We start from the raw sequence: 21,853 nt of genomic DNA on the forward strand, positions 1-21,853 counted from the left end.
CTGTCTTGTCTGTGCAGGGGGAAGGCTGAGCAGGCTTTGCCCTGTGACCAACCTGCACAAGGAGCAAGCAGGCTTGAACACAATGCTAGGTGAAAGGGCTCATGCACACTGTGTGCATGGAGGAGCCTTGATTTGAGGGCTTTAATGAGAAACAGAAGGGATAAAGTGAGGCCCCAGCTGAAATCTTGTGCTGAGGGAGTGCCTACTGCTGCTTCCAGGCTCTAGATGTTGGTCTGGCCAGCCCTGCAAACCAACCTGCTGCACACCCTTGCTGTCTAGCTAACCCCTCTGCAGGGGAGCAACGAAGTCTACCCTGAGCATGGCTTTACCCAGCACACATCCATGAAGGTAAACACAGCTCGTTGACAGAAGCCCATTACCTGCAGACTGTCTCACTCCTTTTCTCCAAAGAGGCCCAAACAAAAACCACATAAAAACCACACAACCTGAGGTGTCTCCAAAGCAGTGTCTTCCTGAGGCCAGATCGAATTCAGCTGAACAGCCAGTGGGGCTAAGTTCAACCTGCAGCTGCCTAAATGCTGGAATTATTCCTATGCCTGGCATAATAAAGATCTAGTGTTGGCAGTGGTTGCTTTTCTTATACATTCATAAATATTTATCCAAATATTAATGAGCAGAAAAACAATTTATTTCTTTCTTTCCTAATTGTAACATCAATTCTAATATGTTTTGTTACTTAGTCACCTCACAAGTATATTGATTTTCTTATCCACCAATAGGTATTTAAATGTTTTACAAGTACATGCCAGGATCCTGAAATGAGGACTGTGTTTGGAACTTGTAGCAGGGCTGGTACTTTTAGATTTATTTAATTTTTTTCTTTGCTAACATTGGCAGAGTTATGCCTTAAAAATTCCACATAAAGGATGGGTAAGGTTTTCATGTGATGTACATCTCTGAAGCCTTCTTCAGACAGTACACAAACACAGCGTATGCATGCAAAATGCACAGCATGCTGCAGAAGAGCATTTGCTCCTACTGTTCCTCTACATACTTCTCTTCCTCTTTTCACATACATGCACACACCCCACTTGTGCATAATACTGGCATAATTTAGGTTTTCCAGTTGCAAAGGCAGGTATCTAATTTCCAAGACAGCATTTGAGAACTCTTCTTGAAATTTAGTTTCCACTTCAGCAGCCTGCTACAGCACACGTCTGGTTTAATGCATGCAGAGTCCCAGCAAAGTCAGCTACCTGCTTAGCCACCTTCCTAAACCGAGGCGTCACTTTTGATAGATCTCAACAACTTTTCATCACCCACCTAGATAATGAAAGATGCAGGTAATCTGACCTTGCATAGTAACTGAAAACTTTTTCAGTGATATTACTTGTGACAGCTGTATATTTCCTCAGAGGGGAAGAAAAAGCTTTAGGTCTACACAATTCACTAAAAGCACACTTTATTAGTCCAACATTTCCTTGTATGGCTGGAAATTTTATCAGATGCTCACCAACATTCTGCTGTGAATTAATGCCAGAGGACCACAACAAATAACCTCTGGTGATGATAAGAATGTGGCACGAGACCTTCTTCCTGTGTAGGTACCCACAAGCTCACTAGGTATGTAAGGGTGATGGAGCTTCTCTAACATTTATGGAATTAGGTCAGTGATCCAGGAGTCTCATCTATTTTGAGCAGTCCCAAAATTACTCCCATTGTTTCTCCAAAAGAGGAAAGTAGGAGTTTTTTCTTGTTTTTTGCAGGGTTTGTCATTTGCCTTTTATCCTGATGGGGGTTTATTTGCAATTATTCCAAAACAGATAATAAAAAAGGTCTCCTGATTTTGCAAAAGTATGCAAAATCCCTTTGCCTTTCCCCTAATGCAAATAAGAAAAGTTTAGGCAGATGTGCTATCGATGAAATTCGTACACAGGATATAATGTTTACCAAACAAACACATTTATTTTATAAATAGTAGCTTTACTCTCTTCTAATTCACTTATTTTTAGAGCTGGGAATTGGTTTGTTCAGGGTAAGAACAGCAACTTCACCACCAGCTTCAGGGGAGTTATACGCGATACACACTGGTGTAAGCATCCGCAAAATATCCTGGCATAAGGGTTGCTTTCTTTCTCCTCCTGGATTTCTGAGACAAGGGACAATTGGTAACGCTGCCAAATGAACTCCCTACAAGGAGAGGGCACAGGGGTGTCACAGAGCTTAAAGTCTATGACAACCAGGTCTCAGTTTAAGCCAGGAATAAGGACTGTGCCTTCTGGGCATATTATGTACCTTTTACTGGTGCCCATGTTAGCTAAAGAGAAGGGAGAAAAGAACAGGCAGTTTCATCTCAACATTGTAAAAAATTGCACTCAGATATGTCCCCACTGCTACAGTTCAGATCAGAAAAATCCCCCAAAACCCTGCACTAACCATTGTCACAGTTTTTCAGGGTTATAGTAGAAACTCCCAGGGTCTCACACTGTTCTGGTTCAGTGCATAGCTTTATATATGCAAAAAAATACAAATGCTTACGGTCTGGATTTTAGTATTTGTATTGTAGTGTTCTGCTTCTGTTCACAAAACCACTGACAAGCAAGCCTTTGCCTAGCTCTTTCAGGGCACAGGGCCGATGAGCTGCCTGAAACAGCAGGGCCACAGAGAAAAAATACAACCAAAATGTTCAGCATCAGGATCACCTCACTCATAAACTCCTGACAGATTGAACACACCGGAGCTGGAATTACTGGAAAGATGATGATTTACCTTCAGACTTCCCAGCTGCAGCCGACTCCGAATCCTGCCACAAAAGGCAAACAAAACCCAAGAAAATATCTGATGACTTTGTGTTTTTCTATGACAACCGACATCATTTATGACCCATTATGTAATGACACGAGCGTTATACATTGAAAAGCTGTCTTGAAAGACATTGTAAATAAACATTCCTGGTTTGCAAACAGGAAGCCAGAGATATTACTGTGGAAGCTGAGAGGATGGGGTTAGATTCTTGAAACGTGAGTGATTTGGTTTTTTTCCTTCCATCTCTCTTGAACTCGTGGTGCAGTCATATTGTTACTAGCTAATGCATGTAATTTTCTCTCCACCCTTACAGCTAAAATATAACTTAAAAAAACATTAAAGAGAACAGTGATGGAATAACAGACTAGATAGGTACAAGATGAGAAATAAAAGTGGCAAAAAGATAAGATAGGAGATACAAACTATTTGGGGCTACAGGGATTCACACTACGTGTTGGAAGAGTCTATCCTCCAATGCTGGACCATTGCAATGGCTTCATCAGAAGGCACAAAATCACCAAGAATAAATATTCCCCTGGGGAAGCATCTTCAAATTCCACACATTGCATATGCAGGTATGTTCTGCAGCATGTAGAGGGAGCTTCTTCAAATACGTGTAGTCCTCCTAGCCATCAGGATTGTACAAAGAGAGGTAATAGCTCATGTTAGCCTAAATATTGATGGGAAAAACAGGGTCTGGGGTTTAAAATTCTTTCTCAGGACTGAGATGAGGAACAAGCTTTGAGCTAGGCTTTGCAGCCTCTCTTTCAGACCTGAGTGGATTTTGAACTATGTTTCTCACTCCAGTAACTATTTCTCTACAAACCCTGCTCAGCTCCTACCCTTAAGCCATTACAACTACTGCAGCACTACTAGCTACCTGCCCTTAGCTTGAGGGAAGCAAATTCCTGACAGCAATAGGTTGAAACTGGTTGAATTGCACTCTTCTCACGGCAGCAGCCTGCGCAGGGGGTTACACAGCCAACTCCAGCACAGCCCCCAGGGTCCAGTGAAGCATGGCCTGCCAGCTGACACAGCAGTCAGAGGAGGGCTCACCACCAGCTTCCACCAGAGAAGGATCAGACCCTTTCTCTTTTTGATGTATTTCAAAGCATCGCCTTTTTTCTATGCTAACTGCTCATAACAGTTGCCCAGACCAGGCATCGAATAAACACTGGCTTTCATATCCCGGCACTAGTGTTACTGCGAAGGAAGTGTTCAGTCAAACAATACCACTGAAGAAAATCTTTTCTCCTACTGATGCCATGTGACAATTTTTTATTATTTTTATCTCTAACCTGAATTTCTAACCCATTTTAAACCTGCCATTTTTTCACACATTAATGGGAAGATTTTTTTCCTTCCTCCTTTCTCTGCCTTTTTCCCCCCCTTCAGTAGATCAACTTTAAATGCAATAGTGTGCTCATCCTGAGTGACCCTGCCTGCTGGGAGTAATTGTCTAGAGGAGAATAGAAGAATCTAAGAGCTTTTGTGCAAGGGAATAGAGAAGACAGACTTTATTATGATTCTGTATCGTAAGCTCGCTCTCTTTCCCCCCCACCCCATCCTTTCTCTCTCTCCCTTTCTTTCCTTTTTATTTTTTTGGGTTCTAACAGCTGTTTCCCATCACAACCGGTGTTTGAAAGACACAGCAAAATTGAGTGTATCAGTATCACAATTAGTTTCACAGGCGGCTAATAACTTACTTGCCAGCCATGCCTGATTTAATCAGGACAGTCCTGATTTATGGTTGTTTGTCCCAGTGTCCGATTTTCTCTGCCAGCTCCATCACAAGGAGATGCATGCAGCCCGCTTCTGTGCTCTGTCAGGGCCACCGGTTCACTATGGTGGGCTTGCTGCACCAGAGGGGAAAAAGGAGGAGGCAGCTCAAATGAGAAGTCTGGAGCCCTCTAACACAACTCAGGAAACATATTCTTCTTTCTGTGATAAACAGAGCGGCTCACACTGGTGGAGGCGCGCCAGGCTGACTTGTAGAGGCTTGTACATTTATCAAGGTATCTCACAGTGGCCTGCTACCCCCCTCTTCCCTTGTGACCTGGAGGAACCTCCTGGGTTAGGGTCAAAAGGTGATTTTAGCAGCACATTATCTCAAGCCTGCAAGGCCCCAAGCTGCTGCAAGTGAGTCTTCTGTCAATGGTGCCAAATTACGCGTGGCTCATTTTTGCAAAGTGATCTACTGCTGCTGCTCACTGGGGACAGAGCTGAGACCATCCAACTCATTTTTCTTAGGACTGCAAGCTGGTCTGGAGTAAGTCCCAGCAGCGAGAGCCAGGCTCATGCCTTTCTCACTCAGCAACTCTACTCCTTGGAGCTGAAAAAAACCTGTCCATGAGAAGCTATTTAATGGATTGGTTGTAGCACTTAAAAGATGAGAGCTGAGGTAGTCTTGCATATGGATGAAAAAGGCAAAAAAAAAAAAAAAAGAGAAAGGAGAAAATAGGTTTTGTTTGTTGGAGGCTTTTGGCTAGGCTGCTGCACCAAAGTTCCTCCCACTTAAAGGAAATAGGCAAATCGTTTCCTTGAAGAACACAGAAATGTAAGCAAAGCTCTGCTATAAATAGGCATCTGAATTAACACCTGCACGGCCCTTCAGGGTGGATTTCCCTGCAGCCACCTGCAGATTGCTCCAGTGTTCTCCTTCACATCTCTCTGCTAGGTTCTCTTTGCTGGGATGCTTACAGACTGGAGCAGTGACCAAGCCACTGCTGAGCTGAACCCACTGGCTATTGCTGTCCCATTTTCACCTTGGGCTCCCCAAAACGCAGCAAGGTAAAAGGTCTGTCTGTATCTGCTGTTTTTCTGTCATCTTTTGGTTTGGTTTGGATTTGCCTATATTTCTGAAGAGGAGAGAAGGTTGAGGTCCAAATCCACAGCTGCAGTTCCTCAGTGCCACAGCAGCAATAACCCTCAGGGATGTCTAATCATGAGAGCTGTAGCACGTTCATGTCAAAGGGAGCCTGTGCATCGTGATTAAGAGTGTTTTCAACCTGCAAATGGAGGTTTTCTACTTTAGACTGAAAGATTGTCATGGAAAATCCCTCATGTCACCTGTTTTTAAAGATGTGCGTTACACTCCTATAGTTAGCTCTGAAATGTGAAAGACAAGATGGGCCTTGTCATCACAGTCTTAAGTCAGGATATAGAAATCTCAGGCTCCCAGTTTGCAAGGGGAGATGCAGGCTGACACATTGCACCTTCCTTATATGTGCTGAGGGATCACGCTGAAAGGGCATCACTTAGGCTTGCCACGCTGTCCTGGTCCTTGCCCTGAGGAGCTTTAGTTCAGGTACAAGGCAACAATATCACTGGGAGGCTTGAAAGACGGAGGTTGTTTTTTCTTTTTTTCCCTCTTTTCTTACCTTATAGAGAGAGTTGGTAATGCATGACAGAGAACACACAGCTGTTGGACGCATAACAGCTAATCAAGCTATTAGAAGGGGTACTGACTATTTCCTCAGATGACAAGATACAAGCAGAGGCCACAGCACACATTTTCCCCTAGCTGGAGGAGTTGAATCCACATTTGCAAACCCCTAAGGAGCAAGAATTGGAGCATCTCAGTTGCCGATTTCACTTAATTTCAAGGACTTTCAAAATGCAAATCTGCATTCAGGTTTTCCAGCTCAATAAAAGACATCCTGCACAATACCTTTTACAGGAGGTATTCACTCTGCTTCAGCTGGAACACTTCCCTCCACCTCTTCAGTTTCCTATCAGCCATTTCTAGCTGGCTTTCTCTTCAGCATGGAGACATGCTCATTTGCCCTACAGCAGGCACCAGTCTCTCTATATGGTCCCCAGTGGGGGTCTTCAGCCTTTCCCAGCAGCCTCTGGAGGGACTTCATGCTGTTCTTTGTTTCATGCTCAAGAGGACTGGAGCAGTCTGGAAACCTTACCTGAAGCAGCAACCTCATTTTTAGGTTTTCCAGTACTGAGCTTAGGTCCTAAAGTAGAACCTAGATCTAGCATGTTGTTACAAGCAGGTATCCAAGCGCATGGATTTCGGTGCTAACATCTCCATCTTCTCTCAGAAGGAGACATCGTTGTTTTCTCATCAAAGGTGGCAGAAAGGGGGACTGGAGCTGCAGCAACTCCAGTAAGAAATCTGCACTTGGGATTACTTCTTGCCATTCTTTTTTCTTCCTCTGTTTACACAAAAGGCAGACCACGTTCAGTGGTATCAGTGCAACCCAACCATGATACTCATTGAGCAGTTAACACACATGCAGATACAAAGAGAAAAAGAAAAAGTGACAGTCTATCCATCTCACTTGGCATGTTTATATGTCCTTCTTAACCATAAAAAAGAAGCCTGTTTACAAAGCAGAGTGTTGGTAACATTGTGTAAAGGAACACTTATCTGAGAAACTTTGATCTCCTCCTGAAGCACCATTACTCTGAGACAGAACAGCTAATGGCTCTTTGGGTGGGAGAGAAAGTTTTTCAACAGGAAAAGAAGGAAGTTTATTGTGCTATCTAGTGGACACATTTAGAAAATTCACCTCCTTGGAATAAGTCACCAGCAGCCTTAACCCACATCATGCAGGCTGCCGAATGGGGGGGAAATAACAAGGCATTGAGGCCTCCTGTAATGGGATAGCGGGGAAGTTGTTACTCTAGTGCAGGCCTGCTATCTCACTCATTTAAGTAATGGACGTATTAATGGAGCTGAGAGCTAAACCAGACACATAGCCTGCCTATTGGAGCTAACGTTTTCCATTTACTGACTCTGGGACACATTTTACAATACTGATTCACGTATCTAGGTCCTACTTGAGTGAGTAATCATACTGGCTTTGAAAGCACAAGCAGAACATTGGCCCCAACAACGGGTGTAAAAATCCACTGCCAGGAGAGTGGTGGGATCAGATCCTAAAGCATCTAATGATGAGTTATCATTAAGTATAAAAATATGAATGCTTTTTTTTAAAGGACTGTGGATTTCTGAGATCCAGAAAGGGGGCTGAAAAGCACACATAAGACTCAGGTAGATTTGGTTTCAGAAAGGTCAGAAATTCCACAAGAACAACATCATTTACTCCACTGCCTTTGCAAAAACAGCGCAAAACCTTGCCCAATCCCTTTTGTGATTCCTAATGTCAAGTTTGTCAGATATCCCTAAGACGCTGAGGCTCACTTGATGCTTCACCACGGGCAAAGATTTGGGCACCTCCGATCCTTCCTGCAAACATATTGCTCTAAAATGTTTGTTAAAATGCGCTGTCAAATCAAAACTTAATAGCACAGACCTTCCTCACAAACATAAACGGCACCTCCAGAGGCTCACACATCACTGCTCTCCGCTTGCATCTGTCCTGCTGCTCTCCATTTTATTTCTCCTCGCTGCTGCTTGCACTTTTCAACTTCTTATATCTGTCGCTGAGTCCTTCACTCGGAGGCCACTGAAATCCTTGGGAGCCCATCCAATACCTGCCACCAGCTCCAGGCCCCACCGCAGCAATCCTGCCCTGCAAGCACCAAACGCTCCCTCCAAGGCACTGAACAACTTCATTAACTAATCTTGTTAAAAATACTCCATCACTAGCAGGCCTTTGAACACTGGCATCTATTGTATAAACGTGTACTTCTCTTATAAACATTCCTGGGGAGGCAATATAGAGATAGGCTGGAGCTGTCTTTTGCGAGTTGCTTGGACTGTTGAAACAATTAGCTTGCAAGGCAGACTTTAAAAGATGAGGGGTTTGTGCCCGCAAAAGAAAAGCAGCGGCTTCAAAAGAGTGTGATTTATTCGAAAGGGAGGGAAAAAGTAAAAGGAAGCAGAATAGTCAGGCTCATTGAGTTTCCATCCTGTAGTTTCCTTATTTTGCTAGGCTGTGAAAGACCACGGCCCTGCTCTATAGAGAGTGCACGTTTGAACCCAGAGTTACTAATGACTGGTACGGCAGCCACGAAAGTTCAATTTATGCCTTTTTCCTTCTGAAAAAAACACGGCGTTCACAAGCCACCGTATTTTTTGGTGGGACATAAATAAGGCAACTGTTATTGCAGGGTGTTTAAAATAGATAATACCCCATTTGGAAGCCAAGATGAAGTGCCCTTCTATCTGGCATAGCCTTGAAACATTTACGGAAAGCCTTTTAATGGAGATTTAGTGCATGTGTAATAATAACACAGAATTTGATACCCTCTAGGAAAAAACTGCCTGGCCCTCCCTTCACAACCACAATTACCACACAACTAGTTATACCTGAAGTTAATAAACCCGAATTAAGGTTATGAATAAACTTCATTAACCAGCAGGGGCACGTGTCTTCTCCCGCATGTGACTGTCCCACGAGAACCAAAGCCCCTGTGTTTATCCCTCAGTTTACCTTTCCTGGGGCACGCAGCCAACCCCGAAAGCTCTGGCAAGTGACTGAGATGTACTGGGGGCAAGCCAAAAAAATACAGACATAAAATAAAATTAAAAAATAAATTCATGAAACAAAATTAAATTAAACAAAACAATAACAACAACAAAAATTAAAAATTAAAATAAATTTAAAAAAATAAAAATAAAATAAAAAATTAATAAAATTAAAAATAAACAGATACAATAAATTATAGAATAAATAAAATAAAATAACATTAAATAAAATACTATAAAATAAAAGAAAATAAAATAACATAAAATTAAATTAAATGGAAACAAATCAAAACTAAAATAGAATAAAATAAGATTTATAAATAAGAAATTAAAAGAAGTGAAACTAAAATTAAAATAAAACAAAATTAGAACAAAGCAAAACTAAACTAACCTAACAAGATCAAAACTAAAATAGAATAAAATACATTTTTTAAATAATTTATTAATAAACGAATGGACTAAGCTAAACTATACTGAAATTAAATAAATGAAACTAAAATAAAAGTAGCAGTAAACTAAGATAAATTGAAATGAAACTAGATAAAAGGTAATGAAACGCGATAGCACAACACAACATAAAGGTCTCTTTCCTACCCCCCGGGTTGGTTGCGCTGCCCCGGAGCCCTCCCTTGGCTACGACCGGCGCTGGGGAGGGAGGGGGCGGCCGGTGGCGGCCCGGAGCTGAGCGAGGGAGAGGGGCGCAGCCGAGCTGCGCGGGTGACACCTTGTGGCCGCAGGCGGCACCACCGCCCCCTTCCCCCTCCGCTCCCCGCCGCCCGCAGCGCGGGCACACGGGCGGGCGCCCCCTGCCGCCTCTGCCAGTGCCCCGGGGGCAGGAGGCCGCGCCTCCATGGGCAGCGGGAGCACCGGTTAAATGAGCGCTGCGGGAAGGACGTGCCTTCAAAAACACTTCGGGTGCAGGCAGCGCTTCACATTAGGCAGCTGGGGCAGTTCACAGGAAGGTGGCTCTTCCCGTTGTCAGCAGGATTGCAAGGTGGGCAAGCCCGGGAGAGGGGAAGAAGTTCACCTTCCTCACCCCTTGCTCCTCACAGAAGCCTGGTTTTGACACAAACCACTTCAGAAAGCAGGAGACTAATGCTCCAGCCCAGTGCAACTCTGTGTTGGATGTCCTCACAGGGAGATGCTTTATTCAGATGGAGTAGGTGATGATGAGACAGCGTTCCTCGGGCCAACAGAATTACAATGTGTGCGGTTTGGGCCTCTGTGAGCCTGTCCTCAATTATTGTTGTTTGTTTTGGTGCTTCCCCAAGCCTTTCAGATACAGTATCTTCACTCATGTTTTTGTTCTTTCAGGAACAGGCATGAGAATCAATCCAAAAATCCAGTCCTCGCCTGACAGTGCATCCCTGTGCCAAAAAGGCCAAAGCAATTGTAATTGCTGTCAGAAAGTAGCATTCAACAGGCCCCTAGAGCAGAGACAGTGAAGAATAAAACCAGTCCTTCCCTTCTTTGTCCTCTAAAATGCCTCTAAACTTTGCTCCACTGGCAGAGAAAGGCCAGCAGTGGGAAAGGCATGCTGTGTGCTCTGCTGACAGACCTCCTGCTTATGAAGCTGTTTGGTGCTTCCACCTGCTCACTAACCAGAGATAGTAAATGCAAACAAAATGCCAAAAAGTTTTGTACCATAGCTGCTCTCACAGGTAGGAAAGGGGGCGAGATGCTTTGTGCTCCAAAGGATATGTTACATTTGAAGTACATAGAATCATAGAATCATAGGTTAGGGTTGGAAAGGACCTTAAGATCATCAAGTTACAACCCCTGCCATGGGCAGGGACACCTCACACTAAACCTTCTCACCCAAGGCTCTGTCCAACCTGGCCTTGAATACCTCCAAGGATGGAGCATTCACAGCTTCCCTGGGCAACCCATTCCAGGGCCTCACCACCCTTACAGTAAAGAACTTCCTCCTTATATCCAACCTGAACTTAAACATTTTGTGCATAATGGCAAGTTTCTCATTAGCCTTTCCCCCTGCTGAAAACCACAGGAAAAATTTGGGTTCCTGAACATAGGTTCCTAGCATTATTTTAGGTGCCATGGTCTTTCCAAAATATCTTCATGACCTGAAAGAGATGGCATAGAGGCTGCAGGAGACCCACATCTTTCCAGAGAAGTGGCTGGTCATCAGGTGGGAGAGTCAAGACTACCCTGGAATAGCACTAGAAATGGCTGTGTAGGCAACCCTATTCCACGCATGTATCCTTCTTTTTTGCCTCATACTTCTTAGGTGCAGACCCTCAAGTCTGAGGCCTTTTAAACATCCTCAGCATATGGCCAAAAAAAACAGGGGTGGAAGATCACCAAGAATCAGGTTGTGTTTGAATTAGGGCAAGCATGGGCTAGGAAGTCGCTGGAGTTATGCTGGTGATTGCTGCAGCTCTGAGTTTATGCTCCAAGACTTCAGGACGGATTTGGCCTGCAACAGGAAAGTCTTCACCCCAGGTTTAAAACCTGCTGCCATTAACGTTGAACTGACCTTATTAAGTTGGTGGAAGGAGCATACCCAGTTCCTGGCCCATCCAAACCTCATCTCAAGTGTTGGACAGCAGAAGGTTGTCCACCACCAGCTGTAACCAGCCCACACGGGAAACCCAATGTCCATTCAAACCCTCTTATTACCTCTCTGTTGTTAGATAGAAAGGAAGTCCTTTTCACTCCAGCACAATGTATGTTGAGATAACTGAAATTGGAAACAAGGTCACAAAATTGAAACACAATGAAGAGAATTTATAGGTATGGCCTTTCAGAACAGAGCTCTCCTCTTAAGATACAATGTCTAGGTGTATAATGGGAAAGCCACCTCATGTTCAGATCAGTGTAGAGAAATTATTTGAGTATGTTCTTAAGAAACATGGCTTTCTTCGTGGCTCACCCCTCAATCTAAAGAAATATCTTCAACAAGAACCTAAATCAACAGATACATAGAAAAAAGACCACTCTTAAGCCTATTAGGAACCACTGCACATTTCTTCTCCTCCTCCATCTGGTTCTGCTTAAAGCTGGAACACTGGTGCAGGGAATAATGCAACTACAGCTTTATTTCTGTCTCCCGGAGGAAAGAGGATTCTTTCATATCATGGTAGTTCAGCTTCACCTGAAATATGGTTCATTCCTCCTGCGACTTAAATGGAGCAAGAAGACTTTCAAACCTCCCTCACATATTTGATTCAAGTAACACTTTTTCTGCTAGCTGCAATGCTTCATAATCATGTATCTTAAAAATTAATGATTATATCAAACCTATACATATATAATTTAACATTAAATGATAACACCATAGTTAGCAGGTTGCCTCCAGCATAACAAAGAAGCCAAGCATGACACAAAAATATTCTGAATGCCAAAGGTGGGAATAGATGCTCTTGTGTTGAATACAATTGAGAAGAATCTTAAAATACCCTTGCTGTAGACATGTTAAATACATTTTTATAGATTCATAGAATCACAGAATGGTTTGTGTTGGAAGGGACCTTAAAGATCACCTAGTTCCAACCCCCCTGTCATGGGCAGGGACACCTTCCACTAGGACCAGGTTGCTCAAAGCCCTGTCCAACCTGGCCTTGAACACTGCTAGGGATGAGGCAGCCACAATTTCTCAAACAACGGTGACATCTCAGAAAGGAAAAGTTCTGCACCGTATTTTGTGATTTACAAATGAAACCACAGCCATTCCTTTGTGAGTAGGCACAGCCTAGAATTTAGCAGGATATAAAGGCAGCCCTAGTTCTATGGTTAAGAAAAATTTACCTTTTCTTCTCTCTCATCTAAGTTTCATGCAATTAAACATGCCAACAGAAAAAAAAATACTCGTCCTTTATCAGATTGACAGTTAAGCCCTGAGTCAAAACCATAACCTCAAGCATGTTCAAAGCTGAAAATTCTATCTGCCTGACATTTTGTCTTTTAACACATGCCATCGTAACCCCAAATTAAAGGCAGCACTTATATTGCACCAAGCTAAATCACACACACTTCAGAAACTTTGGCATGTAAAAGAAGCACAGGGCAACATAAAGATGGTGTCAGACCAAATTTTCAGCCGTCTTTTCTTGGTGTTTTGAATTTTACTCAGACATTCAAGGTTATATACATTTCATGGTTTAATTTCTGTTATTCCCTAGGGCACTAGTGCATATTTACCCACTAACTATACTAACTCCTTTGAAACAAAATTATTTATAATAGGCATATTATGATCCTTTCAGATGTATTGTGATCGAATCACTAGGCACGTATGTAGGAAATCTAAAATCCTTTCAAGACTTTTACCTTGAGACAGTCTAAGAATGCACAATGCATAAGCACAAACTACTTCTGGTAAGGTGATCCCTTCTCCAAAGCCAGAAAATATATATAATAAAGTTAATTGAACATTAGCCACCTTTCAAACCCTAATTGCACTGCTTGCTAAGAAAAAAGTTTGCAGAAATGTTTTGATCAATCAAAGGCATTTTTGAACTGTAGGCACACAGAGAAGTGGGAAAAGTCCAGTTTGGCTGGATTGTCACTTAGGGATGATTTTGAGTTTATAGATTTAAATCAGCATCGAAATGTGACTTAAATAAAGGGTGTTTTCTCCCTGTTGATAGCCAAACTTCAGGGGTTTGTTGCCTCAGAATCTGAAGACTGCCTTATCACTGTATCATATATCAAAACCTCTTTTTGGTACTTTGATTTGTTTTCCTGTGAGTTGGGTGAACTCTCAAGCAGGTCCTACCCCTGTTCAGTGGAGCTGTATCAGCATAACAGTCATGGAACAAGTCAATGTAGACATGGTTCTGAGTTCCTCAGCTTGTGGATGTACATGTTGAGGTACTTTCTAGTATCCTAAATAAATAAACTGTGTGTCAGTTAAAGGGTCATTCTATAGTGGTATCAGATTGTCAGCCTAAAGCAAAGGACCTTACTACTCCTGATGACAGTGAGAGTTTTTCCTGTCTTCTTCAGTAGGCAGTAATAGGGAATTCATTAAACTTTTATTAAAGTCCATTGAAACTTGGATGGACTTTGGGTAAAACCTTCAGAAACAAAATTAGATAGATGATAGATAGATAGATGATAGATAGATAGATAGATAGACAGACAAACAAATACAGACAAACCAGCAAGTTTTTGGCTGAGATTTGTACTTTAATTACAGATCGGTGCTTCTAGGTTAAACACATAAGCAAATGTTCTCCTCTCTCTTCTCCTTACATGCAGCCCTGTGGGATAGGGCATAGCCTAACCTTACTCTGGTTTCTGTTTTCAACTGCTGAGGGACAGTGAACAGATCAGGAAGCCTGTTATTCCAAATCTGAAATTCCAAGTGCATTACTTGTTCAAATTAAGCCATGTGATACTGTTTTAGTTCATTGATTTGACAACTGTGACATTTAAAACAATGTTTCTGATACAGAAACTGCTGGAAAAGCAAATGAAAAATGTCCCAAAAGCAAACCGTTGTGGAAAGTAAGCACAGCTGGATCCTAATTCTTTAATAAATTGGTATGAATATTCCCAGAACAGATTTTTAGTATTTAGCTGTGTTTTTAAATTGCAAGACTTCTGAACTTGCTTGACACCTGGAAAACATGCTATCCTCACTCTCGCCCTTAACTGAGTATTTCAAGAACTTTTCCTTGTCTGCACAAAAACAAAGCCTCTTAAGTTCAAGCATGATCATCCCTATTTTTTAACCATAAAGTTCAAACCTACAATACACAGAACTTTGAGATTATTTAAGCTTCTAATGGCACAAATATTTTTTTCTGAGATTCTTCAAAACTACCAAAGCAACTTAAACCACCCCAAAGGTGCCTTTTATGTTTATTATTACCTACTTGCATCTCTGCTTTCTTCCCATCTCCTGTCTTCTCTTGTCCCGTTGTCTCCCTTCCAACCTTTTTTTCCCTTATTTTCCTCCAAATGCCAGACTAAAGAACACTTCACTTCTGCTTTCTGCTTTCCCAACCTGTATCTCAGCAAGCTGACTGTACCTTTGTTGGATTTCCAAGACCATTAAAATACAGGCAAACAGTCAGTGAGGGATATTGATGTAAGTAGCAACAGTCTAGTGTACCTGAAAGATGCAAGGGCACCATGAAAATAGAGCACCAAAAAAATGAATAAAATAAGTGATGCTTTCATCCCTGCTAGGTGAAGGAAGAGATTGCCATGGAAGCTCAGCTTTCCCAGTCTCTCCTTGCCCAATTTGTTGGCCATTCTTCTCTTCCTTCCCCACTCATCCATGAGGAGTTGAAAAGGGCAGAACCCAAGAAGCACGAAATGGGAATGAGACTTGTAAAGACAATGAAACAAAATGAATAGACATAGGTAAAATAATCCTAAAACAATGACAGCTCTCTTTATTGTAAAAACCGAGATGATAAAACGGATAGTAAAACTTTTAATCGCCTCTTTACCGCACTGTGCAAGACTGCTGCTGTCAGGGTCCTGCAGTCAAGCTGTGGCCAGGCTGAGCAGGGTTTTTAGAGCTTCATTCTTCATCTGCAGACTTCAGGAATGAAAGGATTGTTCCTAGGAGAGGAAGTTAAAATTTAAATTGCCCAATTTCTTCCTTAGGCTGGCATAAATCAAAAGTATCAATTGAGTTAGGCTGGTTGGAAAGAGCTGAAAGGCTGGCCTGTAATCCTTAAGAGAAAATGCATTTCTATTGTACATTACTAGAAAATTAATTCAATTTTTTTTTAATTTTTTTTTCCCTCCATAAGACAACCATAAGAAAGGAGGAGAAAAATAAAAAGTTCAAAGTACAGTACTATGTCCCATGGCCTCTTTTTGGAGCACTAGTCAGACATCAATCCTAAAATAAGGTCCTCCAAGGCTGCAAAAGGCTCCAGCTGTAAAGGGATCCCAAAATTATGGCCACAAGCCCAGGGTCCCAACAGATGACCAGGAAAAAAGAGCAGACTTCCACCACAAACCTGTCAAACTTGAAACATTTCCATGAAGCAGTTCAAGTTAAACTTATCATCTCTTTTTGAGTTTTATCCTGGCTCTACTCAGCTGGCCTGTAGCTGTGCCAGAAGATTTTGGTGAGGGACAGGAAAGCCTGAATCAAACCCTTCCAATTTTAGATACAGATCATCTGTGAAGCCCTGTCATAGTGTGGACTCAGGGGAGACTAGCTCTTCATTTGCCATTTATAATTTGCCCCTCTACATTTGTTTCAAAACCACAATCTTTCTCCTGTTTAGTCTTGGATACATTTCATGACCTGAATGCCGGCTGCCACTCCTGCTGACTGACTGATAAAGCCTCCATCTATTTCTAAATTAAAGCTGAGAGTAGACTACAGCATATCTGAGCCAGGCTGGGATGAGAGGAATGCTTGAATGAGAGGGATGGTTCTGGTAGAGAAGGGGAAAGTCAGAGATTTAGGCTCTATACTTGTTCTCAGGCTGATGATTTGGGACAGACCACTCTGCCCTTTACTAACAGGAGAGGAACAAAATTACCCCTCTCCCTGCTGCTCCACTGCTCCATGGCACAGGAACAAGGGAAAGAGAAGAACGATTTGTTTGGATCCTCCATCCATCCACCCTATAGGTTCTGGAGCCCACACCCCAGCATTATGCCCAGGCCATGGTGCAGCATCCCAGTAGAAGCCCTCTTGGGAGCACAGGGCATTCCAGACTGTCACAGTATGTCAGATAGAGGTGGCAGGCAAACTAAGATGGATTTGAAACCTCTCCTCCTAACATGGGTGGGGGAAATTAAAACAAATGGGCAACAGGCTGGCTAATAGCAGTGGTACAGTGACTGGCAATCTCATCTGTAATAGAGTCAGCCTTGGAGCGAGCTTGAGGAGTGCTGATGTTACTTCATTCTTAGTATGATCAGTGTCAAATAATATTTGTCTGCTGAATGCCTGCAGGTCCTTGTCAAGGATAAGGCCCCCACTATGGTTGGCCCTCAGTACACCCTAATAAAAAGCTGCCATCATCCAGAGCTTGAAATTGAAGCACAAGTCAAAAGACAGTAAGTGGATTCTGCGAAGAAACAGGTGAACCCCAGGGTAAGAATGAGACAAATGTGTGATGGCATGGCCTGCAAGTGGCCAAAGAGTTACATGCAAGAGGATGAGAAATGTAGCTATTTCTGTTAATTTGAAGAGTCCCTTGGACAGTCTATCCAAGTTAAAGTTGCCAGGTCTTTTGATGCTTTTCCAGAGTTGGAAGCCCCCCTCCTGGTATGCAGCTGTCAGGGAGGCAGGAAAGAGGTAAGCCTCTCTCTTGGTGATGTGAAGTGAATGTGGGAGCAGCAATGTTGATACCTAAGGCTAACTCTGCATATACTCCATTTGAACTGTATCTTTCAAAAGCCAAACCCAGACTTTCCAGGCAGCTAATAAAAGGGATTTGTGTTCTGTACAAACTGGCTGCTGCCAAATGGCCACTGCAGGCTGAGCAACCAGTCCTTCCATAAGCTCATGCTCTTCAGAAAATAATGATGGCTTTGCTGTCTCTGCTGACCAGCTCTGTACTGAAATGGGAAAGGCTCCATACATGTAATAGGAGCTCAGAGACTATGGTAATGAGTATGGTATAAAAAATGATAGATAGGTGGATGGACAGATATCTCTTTATCATTTCTCTGAGCCATCCAATTTCCCCAGGCACGGAGTACACCCCAGAGATTTGGGTTTAAGGCAGAGAAAGCTTTACACGATGAATTGAGTGTTGTGTAAATATGTAAATAAAGAATAGCTCTTTAATTTTTTATGAGGTGTGCATTTTAAAGCCCTGCTTTGGCTTCCTTACTCAGGCAAAATTGCCACCTAACAAAATGGCAGTCATACCTGAACAAACATAACTATGATCTGCACATAAAGCATCTCTATTAAAAATTAACTAATGAAAAAATATTTTGATAATATTAAAAAACAGCAAAAAAACTTGTGCTGAACATCAGGTGAAAGATTCCCAGGGTATGAAGTGCATCATGATGTGGAAGAAGGTCTTCGTAGGCCACACTCACATGCTCAAATCCCAAATAATCTGGCTTTGCACACGGAAGATAAAGGAGCTAGGGGGTAAGCGGAGTGTCAGAGCTGCCCTACTGCTATGCATGATGTGTCTCAGGGCAGTCTGTGCACAGCAGCATGTAGTGGTGGCACTGTAAAGGGCCAAGCTTTCCAGCAGCAAGAATGGCACCTAAGCATCCTGAAGATGCTGGGCCTTTTATACACTTATTGAGCAGAACTGCCAGGGGAGCCTGAGGCGGGGTTTAAGCACACAAGATCCCAAACTGGAAGCTACTGGAAGTACCACCATGCTAGCAGGGGGAAGCAGAAAGCTAATCCCCCCACAACACATCAAACATACAGCCTGCACCTCGACATGCTACCTCAGGGATTTCTGGTGTGTGAGAAGTTTCACTAACTGATCACCATCATTCAAAGGAAATCTCTTTTTCAGAGCTCTGGTTCTGCTTGTATTTAAGAAAAAAAATCTCAGAACTGTTCTCCTGCAAGAAGTGTAAATATCATCCACAAGGAGAGACTCTGACATTAAAAACGTCCTTGTTGTGTTCATACCACCAAAGACACTGTGTTCTGCCTAACTAAAGGTCACAAAACAGCAGAAATTTGAATGCTTCTATCAGCAATCCAAGAGATTTCACTAAAGCCTGTAACCCATCCAGTAAACACATATACACACATACATATATATAGATGCTTACATTCACACACATACATATAATGAAGGAGGAAATGTTTCTTTTAATAACATGACCTTGTTGTTTGGTACCACTGTCTAAGAAAGGGGTTATTAGTGAAGTTAGCGGAAGTGCAGCAGTGTTTGTTAAGGCAGGGAAAACACCCTTTCCTCCCTTTTTCAGCTCAAACCCTTACATACCATCCACACTCTTGCAGTGTTTAGGTGTAAATAACACCCGGTGTGTACAAAGCTCCCCCTTTCATATTCATTACTGTCATAGCTTTGAAAGGAAAATAGCAGAGGTCATTTATTAGAGGTTGCTTTTCATGCAAAACACCCTGTGGTTGCTGTCATTCAGAACTACTTAGTCTACGCCCTCAGTCATATATTAGCAGGGCTTCAGGTCATAACCTTTAGTGGCATTTGGAATCCCAGAACCTCTGATTAGTGCAGGATTTACATATTCTTCAGTAAAAAATGCTCAGCTATAGAAATGCATGAAGTGTTGTAAATTTTTTTGGCCTTTTGTCTGGAATACATATGAACTCTGCATTCAAAGGAGGGTGCGTTAAACTATGTTTGTTTATCATGTTATAACTCCTCTATTAATGTGGCAAGAGTTAACCCACTGAAGACGAACTGCCCTTTCAAAACAGACTCGTGATGGAGCACAAAGAGGAGGTGCACGCTGGTGCAATTAATAGGTTCAGATTACAAGAACCAACTGTTAGTGCTTCTTGAGGCCTGTTATATTTTTATCAGAGAAGTAGCCATGCCTGTACCAAGCTTCATTTAATGGTCTTTTCTGGGATACCTATTGCGAAAGTTTACTGGAAGGTACAAGAGTACCAGAGTCATTGCTTTGGAAGATAGCAGCAAGGTGCAACCTATCAAATACTTACTGGGTTTTTGTATGGCAGAAAGATCATTCATTTGGGATACAGGATCAATACTTTTTTTTTTTTTTTTTTGCTGCTGGAATTTGGAAATAAAGCTAAATTACACTATTCTTCTGACAGAAATGTCACTTACAAGCATTAGCATGACTAATTGGTTGATTTAGCTCAGCAGGGAGGATTTGTCAAACAGTACTAAGCTGGTTTCCCAGATATTTGAGTACTTGGGGGTTTTCTTCTACATTCTCATGTATTTCAGGAAAAAACATTTTTAATGGGTACAACATTCATGGTACATCACAAGAATCACTCGTTATTGAGAGGACCTCAACCAAACTGAAGTTCTCTAAGTCATACACAGTGAGACACCATCTATGTTTTATTCAGGTTGGTTATGACTCTCTTGCCTGGACATGAATTCTAATAGCATTCTAACAAAAGTGGTAGCCTGGTGCAGTGGGCTCCTTTGTACCATCACAGAGCTTTGCCAGGATGTCCCGACCTTTGAGTCAAATGAAATTCCAGCCAGAAGAGCATTTAGCCTGTGGTCTTCCTGCTGAGGTAGTTAATTTGGATGTCAGTGAGTGCCAGTGAGTACACCAGCAGCTGGGCTACGTGACAAGGGTATTTTCCACACACACATTTTGACCTTGAGTGGTTATACGTCCCCTCTAGCTAAAGCTGGAGACATTTTCACCCTAAGTTTTCCAAAATATATGTTTAGGGTCTACCTCCTTACACTAAATGAATACATGACCATGCATATAAGCTGGTGGACATCTTTAGTCCCCAGTTCCTTTCAATTTAATCCAACTGAGAGGTGACACTTAGAAGTCAGTCTCAAAATCCTTTGCTCAAAGAGCAACCTTAGCCAACCCCCTGTCAAATCCAGGGTTATTTCTGGATGCCTCAGTGTTCCATAAACTCAGATGTGAAAGGAACTCCTTGATGTCCTGCGAATATCAATGAGACAGACAACCTGGATGGATGCTCCATGCATGGGCAGAGCTTCGGCAGACTGATCCGTGGTCAACAAATAAGACATCACTGCTGCAGGTCTATGACATGTCTTAACATCCAAACAGCTCTCCAGTTCTGTAGGTGCTCTTTGACCTGTGTGCAGCAAGTTGAGAATATCTGGATGGCCTGGTCTCCTGAGTATAGAACTTGGTTTTTGATGTCACAGCTGTGCAATGTTTCATCCAGAGGCTGCAGTTTTGAGGTAAGGAGGTTGAGCATTTAAATATGTCCTCTGGTTTAAATTAAACTCAGCTATAAAGGGCAGAGAGACTCCATATTCAGGTGATTTGCTGCAATGGCTTAGAACCAACCCACCCTCCAGGGGTGCAGAAGGACAATCTCACCTTTAAACTGACAGCAATGGGGCAAGACTGCAAACACATGAACTATATCTCAAGTGATAATAAACTTGACTTTTTCAATTCAAGAAAGCATTTCAAGGCATTAGGGGCTGAAACACAGAACACAGATCTAGTTATACCCCAGCCTGACCCTTTGGCTCTATCTTTTTTACCACAGAGAAGCAGTTCCTTTTCAATCATAAGACATCAAAAAGCCTACCTTTGGCAGGCAGATGGCTGAAATACCTACCTAGGAAATGTGATTTTCCTGCAACATCAGGTTCTGGCATGGGTACCTTCATTGATCAGGCTTCATAAGCCCCCAGGGTTACCAAACTCAGCAGGGTAGAATCACATGTGCACCATCTCATTTTACCTTTCACATATCCAAGTGTACAGCAGAACCAGAGGAAAAGCAGATGGCAATTTCCATTCTGCAGGATCAGGAAAGTGTATGACACCAAGCCAACAATCACATGAGCTCAGGAGCAAAGCTGAGGACATTTCCTATGGGAAGCTGAGGTGGAGAATGATCCACCACAGGACACACTGAAAATAGTATCAAGAGCCTAGCCATGTCTCCTATACATGTTTTGAAAGCCTGAAGTGCTACCAGCTCTCCAACACTACACTCAGTTGTAGGAGGCAGGACACTGTCAGGTGAATGTGACTCAAGAAAGGATTACTGCCACTCTCATCCAGATGTGACACTGCCCCAACATACATTAGTACTTAGAGTGAACAGTACATAAAAAG

This window comes from Neopsephotus bourkii, unplaced genomic scaffold (genome assembly GCF_033783945.1).
Source record: "Neopsephotus bourkii isolate Nb327-2 ecotype Australia unplaced genomic scaffold, CSIRO-AGI_Nbou_v1 NB_1248, whole genome shotgun sequence".
NCBI classification, from domain to species: domain Eukaryota; kingdom Metazoa; phylum Chordata; class Aves; order Psittaciformes; family Psittacidae; genus Neopsephotus; species Neopsephotus bourkii.